Raw genomic sequence first — 17091 nt, forward strand, 5'->3', positions numbered from 1 at the left:
AAAAGAACTATATGATAACAACTGCCACTTTCCTGACTTGGTACAGGACATGTTTAGAAAAATGATGGGTTGAATCTGGTTTTATGTCTAGCCAAACCTCCCGCTTTTATGGCAATGTTTAAAAAAACACTAAAATGACAACATTACATTACAGAAGTTCAATACAAATAAATGGAGGAACATTTAGGAAAGACCAATACACAAACAAACAATACAATAGAACATTACGACATGCGTATTAAATGTACCAGGCTTATAATTTAATGCGCCAAACACGTGTTTCGTCTACATCAGACTCGTCAGTTACACTAAGTAAAGCGTTATGCTGTTGTTTACATTTGTCAGCAACGTGTTATAACTTATGCCGATATATGTAGTAGCCACAATCCCGTCGTCTTTTTCTCTTTATTGCCTCACTGAATGTTAACGTCCATTTGTTGGGGTTTGTGTTGCTCAGTCATTAGTTTGTTATGTTGTGTTTGTATACTGTTTGTCTTTCTGTGTTTGTCATTTTCTGCCATGACGTGGTCAGTCTATATTTAACTGATGAGTTTGAAAGTCCCTTTAGTATCTTGTTATCCTCTTTTTCAACGAGTGATACAATTGGTTGTATTTAAAGATTAGAAATTGTTTACTTTTAAAGAGTGGTTTCCGTTTGAGTTAGTGTTGAGCGTTTCGTTAGAGTTAGTGTTGAGTGTTCGTTGTGGTAGTGTTGAGTGTTTCATTTGAGTAAATGTTGAGTGTTTCGTTTGAGTTTGAGTTGAGGGTTTTGTGGATACAATGTAGGATGGACAATCTTTATTTTTTTGGTTTAGAGGCTAGTGCACTGTTTGGTCTTCTTTTTTGTGTTTTCTTTTTTTAATTTGGACATTTTTATTTCCATTGTTATATTCTCCTTGTTTTTTTTAGATTTAAGAATCACCAAATCAAGATTTATGAAATTCTGTTTATTTCTTGGATAAAGTCATTTAAGTTTTAAAAAAAGATACGCATTTATAAAAAAAAATACTTTGGATTTCCAAGTCCATTGGCAGCTGAATAATAAAATTATCCACTGGCACACAAGTAAAACTTTCTATTTAATGGCGCGATTACGTAAGAACAGATATGTTTGTCAATCTGTGTCAATATTTCAGTCTCTCTAATATAACAGCAGTGGCAGTTCTACAAAAATATCTTTAATTAATTGTATTATAACCGCTAGCATTCTGAATTTACCATGGCTTTTTGTGAATTTTGCCTTGAAGTTACTGGCGCAACATTAATAACCAGCATCTCATTTCACCACAAGTTACTGACATGACGTTAATCACCAATATAGGAAATGAACAATAGTCGTTCTCATGCACTTTAGATTTTCAAGTTTTATAAAGTTTACAAGCAAACCAAAATTGACTGAGATTGGAATTTCCGGAAAAATCTGAATCATTGCTGTCTTTTCGCTTTTCGGCAATCTATGAATTTTAATGTTATTTTCCACTGAATAACTATTTTGTATTTAAGCAATAGCAGTGTCGGATCAAGAAAATTTCATAAGTAGGGGCTCACTAACTGCCTTAAAGGGGGCCATCTCCAGTCATGATTCAACGATTCCCTATATAATCAACCATTTTTTCCACAAGAAAGGGTTGGGGCTGGTCCTTTCTTAACCGCCTCTGAATAGTTTGGGATTCTTAAATTTCGTATTAGAATTTTTCAACAATAAAAGAAAACATGGCCGAAACGGCTTTCCCAGATAAGGCCAATCGGTAGTAAGGACGAAACAATTTTGGCCGAAGTGAGAGCGTGCCAAAATTACTTGCAACGTCGTGTACCATTTTTAGACCTTGATTAACAGAAGTTATCGATATTATCATTAAACAAGAACGTTTTTTTCCGTTCCTATTGTTTATTTTCCTTTCTCTGTTGGTGATTTTCTGTTGATTCCTTCAGGAGTTTTTATTGATGACGCCCATAATAGTACTATTGTTATTCAACTTTCATCTGGTTAGTCATTGGACGAATAGCAAGAAGATAATTTATAACTTCAACCTGGAACAAAATCATTCCTTCTGCTTTGTTTGGACATGAAGTTGCCTTCTTCTTATGCTTTTTATTACAATGTCATATTAGCTATGTGAAATGTACACTTTGGATGCAACTACTGATATAAGAGTGTATGATGCTAAGCTCTGGTTCTAAGACCATTCTTCGATACTTTATTGGTTATTATTGTTTTGCATGCTTGTATCTCTTGGCAAATTTAACGTTTCTTTCATTGAAGGAATTTCGTATTGATTGGTAAATCTTGAGTAGTTTTTTTGTTTTCTAGTTTGTTATGAATTCATTTATAATCTAGTGTATAGTGGAAGACTTTATGTTGTCCTACAGTTGTCTTTTTGTGGTTATTTGTTTTGGTAAACGGCTTTTGTCTGAAGACATTTGCCAATCTTTTTTATTTATATTCACTCAATTGTATTGTCTATAAAACTGTCCTTCTTTAATTGCTTTCGTTAAACTTGTTTCTATTTTATCTTCTACTTAGTGAATAAATTTTGATCTAGAAAATCAAAAAGTATAATTTTCTATGTCATTAGATCTCTGGTTGTGAGTTTTCACATTGGCAATCAAACCACATCTTCTAACTTCTAACTATATAGATTACGAGATTTTCAGAACATTCTTTAACCAATGAAATGCCGTTATCAAAAATTTAGAAATTTGTTGAAAAATCAAGGAAAATTGAAAAAATACCACGAAAAAAATTAATGATGGCATTACAATCGTTTTTCACGGACACTGTGCTCATTGACAAATTGGACCCAATAAGTAATGATTCATCGACTTAACTATATCTTAACTGTGGAGAGAGGATAAAAAATATAATATAAAACAATCACGTGATGTTCAAGATAACTTCCTATTGTTTTAAGTACAATTATTCCAGAACTTAATCATTTCCATAAAGCGAAAAACCGTTACAGTTTTAATAACAATAAAGCGAACCGAGATGAGATGGAAAAGTGCGGGAAAGTTTACAGAGCCGAAATGAATAAAAGTTTTGAGAGTTTTCAACATGCAATAGAATCTGACATGCGTAAACTTTCGAAAAAAGATACTGGTAAATTTTGAAAAATCTTGAAAAAATTGAATAGAGGGGGGTCTGATAAAGATATCCAAATTACTATTGATCAATTATATAAGTATTTAAAGTTATTAAATAAGAGCGATGTTGCAGATGATGTTTTGATTATGAGGATTTAGTTAATAGTATGTAGCGGGGTTGCTTCCCCTCCTTAGTACAGGTAGAACATATAAAGCCAGTCTGAATCAACTGAGCTAGGGAATCGATTCTTTGGCTCAGTGGGTTAACGCACTGACTGTCACGATGGCTACCGGGTTTCGAATCCCGGTGGTGACAATATAAATTTGTAGAGTAGATACATGCTCTAGGTTACATTTTGCGCCCGACTAAAAAATCCACGATGGTTATCTGGAGTATAGCCAGGGTTTGTGTTGTTTAGAGTCATATAATAAAGATATGATGACTCTTGTGGTTGGGGATTAGTGTAGCGGTGTTGATTCCCCTCCTTAGTACAGGTAGAACATATAAAACCAGTCTTAATCAACTGAGCTAGGGAACCGATGCTTTGGCTCAGTGGGTTAACGCACTGACTATCACGCAGGTGATCGGGGTTCGAATCCCGGTGGTGACGATATCAATTTGTAGAGTAGATACATGCTCTCCGGTTACAAGTTAAAAAAGTCAGAGGGTTATTGAAATTAGATCAGGAAATTACAGAGGACGAAAAATATGTAATGGTAAAACCCCAGGGGAAGACAGGACTGTCAACAAATACATAAAAATCACGGTGAATCAATGTTTGCCGATTTACACTAAGTTATTCAATTTAGTGTTTGATTCTGGAATCGTTCCAAACTCATGGATTATTGGTATCATTAAGCCGTATTAAAAACAAGGGGGATCCAAATAATTTGGATAAGTACCGAGCTATTTGTCTAACATCGAATTTAGGAAAAGTGGTCACCTCTATACTTAATTCAAGACTTAATGCTCTGTCAGACGAGATCGAGATTATAACTAATGCCCAGGGTGGTTTTTGTAAGGGGTATTCTGTCCAAGATAGTATGTTTGTCATGCATGCTTTGATTTGATTATATTTGAGTTCGGGAAAGAAATTTTAGTAGATTTTAGAAAAGCTTTTGATACAGTGTGGAGGGTGGGACTATGGCAAAAATTATTTAAGATATAACATTGGTGGGAAAATGTTTAAAGTTATATTGAGAATGTATACGATTATTAAGTCTTGTGTTAAAATTGGAGAACTAAAAATAGATGTTTTCCCGTGTGAAGAAGGTGTAAGACAGGGAGAAAAAATGTCACCTTTTATCCATGCCTTTTACCTGAATGACTTGGAGGAATATCTGGATGAAATCTCCGTGGAAGGTCAAACATTTATGAATGAAAAATCAAGTTATTTATTCTTCTGTACGCCGACGACACTATTATTTTTGCGGAGTCGGCAGAAGGGTTGCAGAAGGCTCTGAATGTTTTTGAGCAATATTGTTTTGAGTGGAAACTCACTGTGAATGTATTATAAACTAAAATTGTAATTTTCCAAAGAGAAAGTTTAATAAGAATGTTACTTTTAAACTATATAATGAAATTACTGAAATTAAAGATTCATATGTTTATCTTGGTCTGCTGTTTATTTACAACGGAAACTTCTTTCAAGCTCGAAAAAACTGGTAGACCAAGCTAAAAAAGCACTTTATGCTCTTTACAAGAAGATACAAAATATCCCGATTGATTTACAGTTAAAATTATTTGATGCATTGGTGGTTCCTATTTTGACCTATTCCTCGGAAATATGGGGGTTTGAAAATAAAAATAATACCGAAAATTACATCTACAGTTTTGAAAGCGCATTTTGGGGATGCGATCCTCTACGCCAAATTTTATGGTGTATGGAGAACTTTGAAGATTTCCACTTGAACTGCAGGTCAAGTTAAAAATGGTATGTTTTTGCACAAGCTTGCAACAAATGATGAAAAAATATCGGGTAAACTGTATAAGTTACTTTGGTACATGCATGAGCATGAAGGTTATAGTTTCTAAAAAAAAAATGGTTTAACTATGTAAAATCTGTGTTTAATGACTGTGGCTTTTGTGAAATATATAATATTCCGGAGCAAGTTGATTATAATCATATTAAAATTAATGTACGGCAGCGTCTCCATGACCAGTTTATTCAAAAAAGGTTCTCTGATTTAAAAAAAAATCATCAAGGGGGGAATTTTATTTACACTTTGAAGAAGAGTTTTGCTTAGAACCATATCTGTTAAAATTAAGGCGGGGTCATAGAGTAAATATATGTAAATTAAGGGTATGTTATACAAAGTTTCCCATTGAAACAGGAAGATCGAGAAATGTACCACGAAATGAGAGAATTTGTCCACTTTGTAAAGCTGGTCTTGGGGATGTGTATCACTATATATGTATATGTACCAATTGTGAAATTAAAGATTTAAAGGGGAAGTTCATACCTCCATATTATTTAAAATCTCCAAATGTTAAAAAAGTACTGAGCATGCTTAAATATTGTATTATCGATTCAATTCAACTACAGTAAAACAAGAGAACTTGGTCGTTTTGATCAGCTCAAAAGAGAAACATATATTGGAAAGACTTTCATGTTGAAAATAAATAAAGGATAGTAGTTTGAAGTATCCCCTGATTTTGGTGGGGTCCCTGTTGTTTAGTCTTCAGTTTTCTATGTTGTGTCTTGAGTGTCGTGTGTACTATTACTTGTCTTTTGTCTATTTCTTTTTTAGCTGTGGCGTTGTCAGTTTTTTTCAATCTATGATATTGACTATCCCTCTAGTGTCTTTCGCTCTTCTTTTGTAGGTTATTGTACTATAACTAATAATCAATGGAATGTAATTGATAGTCCGCGGACAATTTCCTCATACTTTTTCAAGTGTTAGTATTTCATGTTACTAACCATAATGGAACATAAACTGGTCCGCCATTCCATATATAGCTTCGTAAGTGTAGCTATAAGTGAACACAACAGGGGTCCAGTTTAAATGGAACATTATACCTAAATCAAATCAAACTTTTTATTGCCAAATAAATCCATTTATACAATTTGTGACAAAAACAATATTAACATAAAGAAAACAAAAATGTGTAAAATCTTACTAATAAAATTGAGAATGGAAATGGGGAATGTGTCAAAGAGACAACAACCCGACCATAGAAAAAAACAACAGCAGAAGGTCACCAACAGGTCTTCAATGTAGCGAGTAATTCCCGCACCCGGAGACGTCCTTCAGCTGGCCCCCAAACAAATATATACTAGTTCAGTGATAATGAACGTCATACTAATATCCAAATTGTACACAAGAAACTAAAATTAAAATAATACAAGACTAACAAAGGACAGAGGCTCCTGACTTGGGAGAGGGGCAAACATGCGGAGGGGTTAAACATGTTTGTGAGATCTCAACCCTCCCCCTATACATCTAGCCAATGTCGAAAAGTAAACGCATAACAATACGCACATTAAAATTCAGTTCAAGAATAGTCCGAGTCTGATGTCAGAAGATGTAACCAAAGAAAATAAACAAAATGACAATAATACATAAATAACAACAGACTACTAGCAGTTAACTGACATGCCAGCTCCAGACTTCAATTAAACTGACTGAAAGATTATGATTTTATCATATGAACATCAGGCACAATCCTTCCCGTTAGGGGTTTAGTATCATACCATCATAACATATATGAGAAGAACATAACCCGTGTCATGCCAACAACATGTTTTTGAATAAATGTGTTTAGTTTCGATGCAAAGACCCTATAAGTGAATCAATATTAACGCAAAACATGCTAAACAAACTAATGAAAAAAGTTCAAAATTACAACACAGTGTCGTGTTTTTTACAATAAGTGGTTGAGACTGATGAAGTATACCCTAAACATTTACACAATATTTGATAGCATGATTATTTGGGATTATGTAATGCTTTTGTTTTGTGATATTTTGTGATCTTAACACGAATCAAAATAAACCATTTCAAAGTTAGATGAATGCAATATCCAGTTTCAAAGATCTCGGGAAGCAATAAATTGAACAACGTAATTAATAATCAACGCATTACACGATGACTTAAGTACGCTTTCCCGGATAAACAGCTTTTTGTGAGATTACATGATTAAAAGCCAAATGCATTTAAAAAGTTAAACACGGACTTTGATTGGTATTAATGCAGAAAGATACTTTACGTTAAGCATTTAGTTATACGAACGTTTTATAATTATGAAACCTTACCGAGTGCGATTATTATCTTCATTTATTAAACTTCACAGTTCACTATTCATTGCACTCATTTTGCAAAAACATCTTAGTTATTTTCTTTCTTTTTTGGCAATTTTAGTAATTTTCCTTTCTTTGGTAAGGATGTTCTGTTGTCTCCTTACACATGTATGGAGTTTACATTCGATACATGCGAAAATTTATCAAAACCGCTTGATATTATTATAGCTCTATTATCATTTAATCATTCCATTTAATTAGTTATTGGATGAAAAGCTATTAGATTATTCATTGTTTCAAGCCGGAATAAAATTATTCTTTTATTTTTTCTGTAAAATTTAATTTTCTGCAACTAATTATTTTGTTTGGACATGGAATTGCCTTCATGTGCTTTTCTTAATTGATTTAGGGAAATTCGTGTTGATTGGTAAATCTTTGGGTAATTTACTAGAATTTTGGTAAAGTTTCTAGTTTGTTATAAATTCCTTTAGCATCAAGTCAATCATACATGTACCACATTAACAATAATAATAGATGACATCAAAATCGTTATCTAGCGGCCATTGGTTCATGGGTGAATTGTATCCTCCAGTGCTACAAATAATGTTTGAACGACTTAACTCTACTAATGACAAACTCCAGAAAAACGAGAAAAAGATAAAAAAAAAAAGTAATCACGTTGATGTTAAGGCTAACTTTCTGTTGTTAAAGTACAGTAATGTATTTCCAGAACTTAATCATTGCAAGTGACATAGTGACATGTCTGGTATTACGTAATAGCACATTGTTAACAGATATCTGATATGTTATTCCTGTATTACGTAATAACACGCTGTTAACAGATATCTGATATGCTATTCAAGTATAACGTAATAACACACTGTTAACAGATTTTTGATTGGTTATTCCTGTATTACGTAATAACACACTGTTAACAGATATGTATGATATTTTATTCCTGTATTACGTAATGACACACTGTTAACAGATATCTGATATGTTATTCCTGTATTACATGATAACATACTATTAACAGATGTCTGATATGTTATTCCTGTATTACGTAATAACACACTGTTAACAGATATCTGATATGTTATTCCTGTATTAGGTGATAGCACACTGTTAACAGATATCTGATATGCTATTCCTGTATTACGTAATAACACACTGCTAACAGAATTCTGATATGTTATTCCTGGTTTACGTAATAACACACTGTTAACAGATGTCTGATATGTTATTCCTGTATTACGTAATAACACATTGTAAACAGATATCTGATATGTAATTTCTTTGTCTAATTACAGGAAAAGATTATGGCTTCTTGCTGCGTCAATGGACTTAGAAATCCAAGTTTATTTCGAAAGCCATCTGGGTTTTTTTCTAGAAATGTTTTTCATCCGTCTTAAATCAATTAAAATGTGGACTTTGTAATCTCTGTATATATTAAAGAAACTCACACACGCAAAAGAAAGGAGCGTTTTATATAACTTCTAGTCGTATAAACACGGAATGATGAATAGTGTAGAAGAGATTATCTACAACTATGTGCGTAAACGATTTGTGACTAATTGTAAAAGATTTTTTCGATGTTCATGTTTTAATACTGCAATGTTTTAATGTATCTGCAACGAAGCTAGCCTGTATATAAATACAAACATCGTACAAAACTTACAAAAGGCAGTCTTTGAAACTGAAAGCATTTGGCTATCGTCTCAGATGCAATGGTAACTATATGAGGAGTAGAGAAAATCTGGAGAGTTTTTCTTGAACTAAATATTGTATTATCGATTCAATTCAACTACAGTAAAACAGAAGAGCTTGGTCGTTTTGATGAACTCAAAAAGGAAACATGTATTGGAAAGACTTTCATGTTGAAAATAAATTAAAAAAAATAGTAGTTTGAAGTATCCCCTGTTTTGGTGGGGTCCGTGTTGTATGGTCTTCAGTTTTCTATGTTGCATCTTGAGTGTCGTGTGTACTATTACTTGTCTGTTTGTCTATTTCTTTTTTAGCTGTGGCATTGTCAGTTTATTTTCAATCTATGAGTTTGACTATCCCTCTAGTGTCTTTCGCCCCTCTTTTGTAGGTTATTGTACTATAACTAAGAATCAATGGAATGTAATTGATAGTCCGCGGACAATTTCCTCATACTTTTTCAAGTGTTAGTATTTCATGTCACTAACCATAATGGAACATAAACTGGTCCGCCATTCCATATATAGCTTCGTCAGTGTAGCGATAAGTGAACACAACAGGGGTCCAGTTTAAATGGAACATTATACCTAAATCAAATCAAACTTTTTATTGCAAAATAAACCATTTATACAATTTGTGACAAAAACAATATTAACATAAAGAAAACAAAAATGTGTAAAATCTTACTAATAAAATTGAGAATGGAAATGGAGAATGTGCCAAAGAGACAACAACTCGACCATAGAAAAAAACAACAGCAGAAGGTCACCAACAGGTCTTTAATGTAGCGAGAAATTCCTGCACCCGGAAGCGTCCTTCAGCTGGCCCCTAAACAAATATATATTAGTTCAGTGATAATGAACGCCATACTAATATCCAAATTGTACACAAGAAACTAAAATTAAAATAATACAAGACTTACAAAGGCCAGAGGCGCAAACATGCGGAGGGGTTAAACATGTTTGTGAGATCTCAACCCTCCCCCTATACCTCTAGCCAATGTAGAAAAGTAAACGCATAACAATACGCACATTCGTAATTTCGCATTAGCCATGGCATATCCATACAGCACTTACACAACAACCTTTCAAAATACTTCACATTTAATACTACCCAAACTATTATTCCACACGAAATATAAAGATATCAAATTAAACAGTTCGATAAATGATCAACGTATTACTTGAGTCTTAAAATGCGTTCTACCGGATTAGCAGCTTTTTGTAGCGACCTTTTATGAGCTTTTGTGGTCTTCTTAAATAAGGTGGCGCCTTGTGTTATGGTAAAAAAAGTATTTCTTACCATGTATCGTAAAGGGGAGGATCAAGGAGTCCGAAACAGCTGACAAAAAATTCCTCAATCTGAACTGGCTACATCCTGAAGCAGTTACAGAATCTTCTCTTAAAGTATTCTGATTTAAATTGAACATGTTGAAGTTAATGCATTTTGTAAAGCCATGTCGCCTAATGACAGATAATTTCCTCGTTGTTTCTAAATGCTTTAATGGATACCAATATTGTTTGCAAGATAACAAAGCATATTATGCACTTCAATATCACTGACATTTAATGTTGTAGAATGCATGTGCTGTAGATAAAACAATTACAAATGTATACAACCTAAATAAATATTATTCTTATGCAATGTGATATAATATATATAGCGCAATGTGTATGTTTATCATTAGATTTATAGGGTTTACTGCTAATTTCCTTGAGAACAAAGTTTGTTTAAAATTTCCGTCTCTGTTTTGCATTAGAATAGAAATACCAGTATTGTATTTAAAGGGGCACTAGCTACGAGATATATAGAAAAAAACTAAAGTAAGATTTTTTTTTGTTCAATCAATAATGAAAGTGAAATAGTGAAATACTAATTCGCTTTTAGCAGCCAAAATGGTTCAATTTTGTCAAAGTAAGCGAAGAAACATTGATAATTACTTGCAAGTGAATTAGTCGACCTCAATAAATCCGTATTCATGTGAACTTCAATTTAACTTCTTGGTAGAGATTGACAACGCATGCATTGTACGTGTACTGGTTATTTAAAGGAAAAGAATGTCAACAATGAAAGTTAAACTACGGTAAATCATTTGAATACTGATTCGATCCATATAAAATCATTCTTAAACGGTTAAAACAATGAGAAACATATATTTTTAATCTATAAAATAAACTCAAACAGACTTTAAAAAAATCCAATTGCATGTGTTGCTTTAATCTATTCATATCTTCGTTCATGTTTACATCGCTTATATGGTCATCTGAGGTCAAATCGATAGTTAATTAGATGGCGTCTGGACTAAAATACACACGAAACGAACTTACATATTATCTACCCCATGCTCTGTAAACTGTTTATTTTAGACTTTTGGTAGTTTAGATAAATGTTTTACACTATTATAAATCAAATATGAGAATTTGAGTCAAATCGGTGACCACGAATTTGACAGCTAGTGCCACTTTAACATGCATAGTTGCCTCCAAATCGGAACGAACAATCCAATCCCCATTTGACGACGGCAACTCTGGAAATGGTACAGTGTTTCAGATTTTCCTTATCAAACTTTAAGGCTAGATATTGTTTAACTATTATGAACATGTGTATGTTACGGTTACGGTTATAAACATTTGAGGATAGCTTATTCAAAAAGAGGTAAAAGCGATTTTTCTGTTGTCTTCTCTTTGATCGGGTTGTCTCTCTGACACATTCCTCATTTCCATTGTCAATTTCATTGAAAATGACTTTGACTTAGGGGAATCCATTTCCTCTGGGGTATCTTTCACTTTTTTGTCAGACCAAGAAACATTTTTATTTTGACAAATGAATGAAAACATGAAAAGTATAATGAAAAATGAAAAAGACAAACAACCAAACATCTCAAGACATAAACAAATTAGCTGTTTAGGAATTTTATGTGTCTGACTTTCTCTGTTGATTTATCAATATTAGAGACGCTTAAAGCAACACATTTGATACCAAAGGATGGATATTTAGTACCAAAAAAAACGTTAAGAGTTATATGGACCAAAGGGGACAACAGCCAATATGAAAATAAGAAGATGTGGTATGATTGCCAATAAGACTACTTTCAACCAGAGACCAAATCACGCAGCAAATTCATCTGACGAGTGTTATAATTCATGTCAATACCGAAGTACTACCTACTAATTTGACGAATTCCCTCTGGAATACTTATCCACCATCCATAATATACACAACCAAACAACAAAAAGAAACCCTGCAACAATAAGGGCGTATCCAGCCATTTTTAAAGAGAGGGGTTCCAAACTCAAAAGAAAAGGTAGGTTCCAACTATATGTCCCCTTTCAAATGCATTGATCGTCCAAAAAAGGGGATTAAAACCCCCGGAATCCTAGAAGATCCGCCACTGAACAAAACGCAGAATAAAAATTAAACATGTGAATACGGCTCTAATAATGGATATCTGATGGTATATTACTATAATTATAGATTATCGTTGGTCATCTCAACGACATTCGCTTGAGCCGATACGGCGAAAGTGAGAAAAGCAATCAAGTTGAGATAACCAACCATAATCTGTTTATATAGTAAGATGTGGTGTGAGTGCCAAATGAGTCAACTCTCCATCCAAATAACAATTTATAAAATTAAACCATTATAGGTTAATGTACGGCCTTCAACACGAAGCCTTTGCTCATACCGAACAACAAGCTATAAAGGGCCCCAAAATAATTACTAGTGTAAAACCATTCAAACGGGAAAACCAACGGTCTAATCTATCCCTATTTTACCTATGAAGACGTTGTTAATTTCATTGATTCCCTTAGTTTCTAGCGATATTTTTTTTATATCACTCGACTTTGCTGAGAAAGGAAATTATCAGTCATTATTATCAATGGCAGATTTCGTAAAATAGCGATAACATATATATATATCTTTTATATAAGCTTTGGATTTCAATTATTTTGGCCACGAGCATCACTGAAGAGACATATTTTGTCGAAATGCGCATCTGGTGCAACAAAATTGGTACCGTTGATTTTATTACTACCACTGGGTCGATGCCTCTGCTGGTGGACTATTAGTCCCCGAGGGTATCACCAGCCCAGTAGCCAGTACTTCGGTACTGGCATGAAAATACGGATTTTTTGTGTTATTTAAATTTGCTGTTACAAAATATTAGAAATTATTATAAATTAAGGAATGTATCTCCCTCATGCAAAGCTCTGATTCCTTTCACGAATTTGACTATACTTTTTGGACCTTTTGGATTATAGCTCTTTATCTTTTATATAAGCTTTGGATTTCAATTATTTTGGCCACGAGCATCACTGAAGAGACATATTTTGTCGAAATGCGCATCTGGTGCAACAAAATTGGTACCGTTGATTTTATTACTACCACTGGGTCGATGCCTCTGCTGGTGGACTATTAGTCCCCGAGGGTATCACCAGCCCAGTAGCCAGTACTTCGGTACTGGCATGAAAATACGGATTTTTTGTGTTATTTAAATTTGCTGTTACAAAATATTAGAAATTATTATAAATTAAGGAATGTATCTCCCTCATGCAAAGCTCTGATTCCTTTCACGAATTTGACTATACTTTTTGGACCTTTTGGATTATAGCTCTTTATCTTTTATATAAGCTTTGGATTTCAATTATTTTGGCCACGAGCATCACTGAAGAGACATATTTTGTCGAAATGCGCATCTGGTGCAACAAAATTGGTACCGTTGATTTTATTCGTAAAATAGCGATAACATAAAGTATCGGATGATTAAAACGTGCACTATCTCCTTCGTTCACGAGGTAACAATATAACTGATAATTTTCTTTCAATGTAATGCGTAAGAGAACCGATATGGTCGTGTCATTTTGTATAAAACTCATTTCCTTCATATCAAGCTAATTGACATTGATTCTAACGAGACTTACAGGAACAAAATCTGCAGTCGGATTATGTAATCATTATAGAGTGTAATTATAAATTAATAAAGAATCGAAATGTACTGTTATATGGATTGTAGAAGGATGTTTACTTGTATTATGTAAATTGACATTTTAGGCACACAGTTTTGTGACAAGTATCTCAATGTATTAGCGAGTCCTTAACCAGGAGCCTTAGTGTGTAAACGTCACCTAGAAAACATATCGTGCCACATGAAAAAGAACCTAAGTTGATTAAAATATATTTAAGAATATTCAGAAATCAATTAGATATTGGTTGGGAGAAAGCCAAATCGTAATACTAAAAAAACATTAAGGACTGAGTATATATACATAATATTTATGTTATATGAATTAAAGACACAATTACTACATAAGTAAGCCGCCTCCAAAACTATAACAACAACAACAAGCCATTAAATGTTTTTTGATGTAACAACACTTTTACTTGTATGACGTAATATGGTATTCGTATTAACAGTGACTCGAAAGGTCTTCATTAACGAGATGAAAATGACAAATAACTTATTGAGAATGATATTTCTTTCAGCAGGTATTCGTTCAGCGTAATATATCTACATCCCAGCTTTTTGACTGCAATGTTGCAAAGATGAGATATCCGACAAATGTCATAGATCAATACAACAATACGTCACTGTTCCTTTTACAACAAAAAGCTAGACCCATATCGTACAGTAACTTATTAAAGGCCCCAACAAAACAAAATAGTTCGGAAAATAAGATTATTTTATCAAAACAAAACTATCGAATGAGATGAGTCTTTTGTTGAAACAAACATACACATCACAGTCAAATCTATAAATGTAGAGATAATTTTATCGTTGTGACAATTTGTAAAGTCTAGCTTTTTTGTATTTGGCGGCTTTTTGTTCAAGGTTATTGTTTTTTTAATTCGTTCTATATCTCACAGCGTAATACTATTTTTACCTTTTTTACCCCTTGTTTTATCTATTTTGTAATTATTTCATATTATAGATCAAATTTTTCCGTTCAGTGTACTATCATTCATGTTAATATGACTTTTTGATCAAGGAAATCCATTTCAATTGATATTTTTAATAGTGTGTCTTTCTATGTTATGATGCTACACTATTGTTTCAGATAAGAGAGAAAGTTGGCACCTATTAAAATGTTCATTTGTTTCCACCTGTCCTCAGTCATAAATCTAATGTTCAGTAGTTGTCGTTGTTGATGTGGTTCGTGAGTGTTTCTTGTCTCTCGTTTTTGATATAAATTAAATCGTAGGTTTTCCCGTTTGAATCATTTTTACACTAGTCATTGCAGAGCCCTTTATAGCTTGCTGTTCGTTGTTATCCAAGGCTCCGTGTTTAAGACCGTACCTTGACCTATAATGGTTAACTTTTACAAATTGTGACTTGGATTGATAGTTGTCTCATTCATACCACATCTTCTTATACATATTTGATCGGTAATACTCCATCAGCAAATTAAGGTTAATTTGATACAGAAAACCTAAAATGCGGGATTTATATCAAGACCTAATACTAGATGTCAGGCTAAAAATCACAGTGTACGGACCTAATGAAAACTAATCGTTTCAAATTAAAGGACATATTTCTTCTATTCTTTAGTGTTGAGGAAGTAATTAATCAAGCGAGTAATCAATTATCCACTCATTATTCAAACCACTTTTTTCAGGAAATGAGGATTTTTGTCGGAATATAAAATAAAAGAGGGACGAAAGATACCAAAGGGACAGTCAAACTCATAAATCTAAAACAAACTGACAACGCCATGGCTAAAAATGAAAAAGACAAACAGAAAAACAATAGCACACACGACACAACATAGAAAACTAAAGAATAAACAACACGAACCCCACCAAAAACTAGGGGTGATCTCAGGTGCTCCGGAATGGTAAGCAGATCCTACTCCACATGTGGCACCCGTCGTGTTGCTTATGTGATTACAAATCCGGTAAATAGTCTAATTCGGTAGGTCACATTCATGAAAGGGAAGGGGATTGTAGTTACGACGTAAGGAACATATCCGATATCATTTGTGAAACGGTTATTCCATAACGGTCAACCAACTCATGATGGCGTCCGTAAAATTTACGAAGGGATGATTTCAACTTCACCATTTGGAACTCTTGGTTTAATAGCTTCCTTGTGAGAAGTAACCCTCTATCAAGAAAATCATGATAGGAAATGCAAGCACGGAAATATCGTATCAATTGGGAGATATATACCCCGTATGCAGGTGCTGCTGGAATGTTGCTACTTAGAAATGGAAAGTTCACAATTGGAAAGCTGAAATCATCTCTTTTGTCGTAAAGTTTTGTTTTCAACCGACCCTCATTGTCAATTTCTAGATGTAAGTCAAGATATGAAGCCGACTTAACTGTATCTGTAGTATCCTTTATCTCCAATTCGATGGGATAGATGCGTTCCACATAGTCACCAAATTTTGAATTGTTTAGTGAAAGAACGTCATCTATATAGCGGAAAGTAGAGTTAAAGGATATTGCTAACTTCTTATCTTTCTTCCTAAGAAGTTCCTGCATGAAGTCAGTCTCATAATAATAAAGAAACAAGTCGGCAAGTAAAGGGGCACAGTTTGTTCCCATTGGGATGCCGACAGTCTGTTGAAAAACACATCCTCCGAACGTTACAAATATGTTGTCAATCAAGAAATCAAGCATCTTGATAATATCGGTTTCAGAGAATTTTTTGAATCAGAGTGATTCTTTACAAAGTATGATTTATCCCTCCCTAAGACAAGATACTTGTATCTACGTTGGCCATTCTTTTTTATGAAGCAAAGTAATACCAACTCTTTCAATTTGTCTTTTAGTTTGGAATATGGAATACTTGTGTACAGAGTAGAAAAGTCAAATGTTTTAATACTGTTACAAGACGAAAGAGAGTTAGATGGTATGTACTCTAAAAGATCTTTGGAATTTTTAAGTATCCACATCTGATTCACGCCACCTCTAGAATAGGCAGTTTCACAATAACTTTGAAGCCCGTCTTTGATTGCTGATAAAATAGATGTTAATAATTTAGAAAGAGGTTTCGTGGAACACTTGGAAGACCCAGAAATATACCGTTGTTTGTAAGGACACTTATGTAGTTTAGGTATCCAAT

The sequence above is a fragment of the Mytilus galloprovincialis genome, chromosome 13, assembly GCF_965363235.1.
Source record: "Mytilus galloprovincialis chromosome 13, xbMytGall1.hap1.1, whole genome shotgun sequence".
Lineage (NCBI taxonomy): Eukaryota > Metazoa > Mollusca > Bivalvia > Mytilida > Mytilidae > Mytilus > Mytilus galloprovincialis.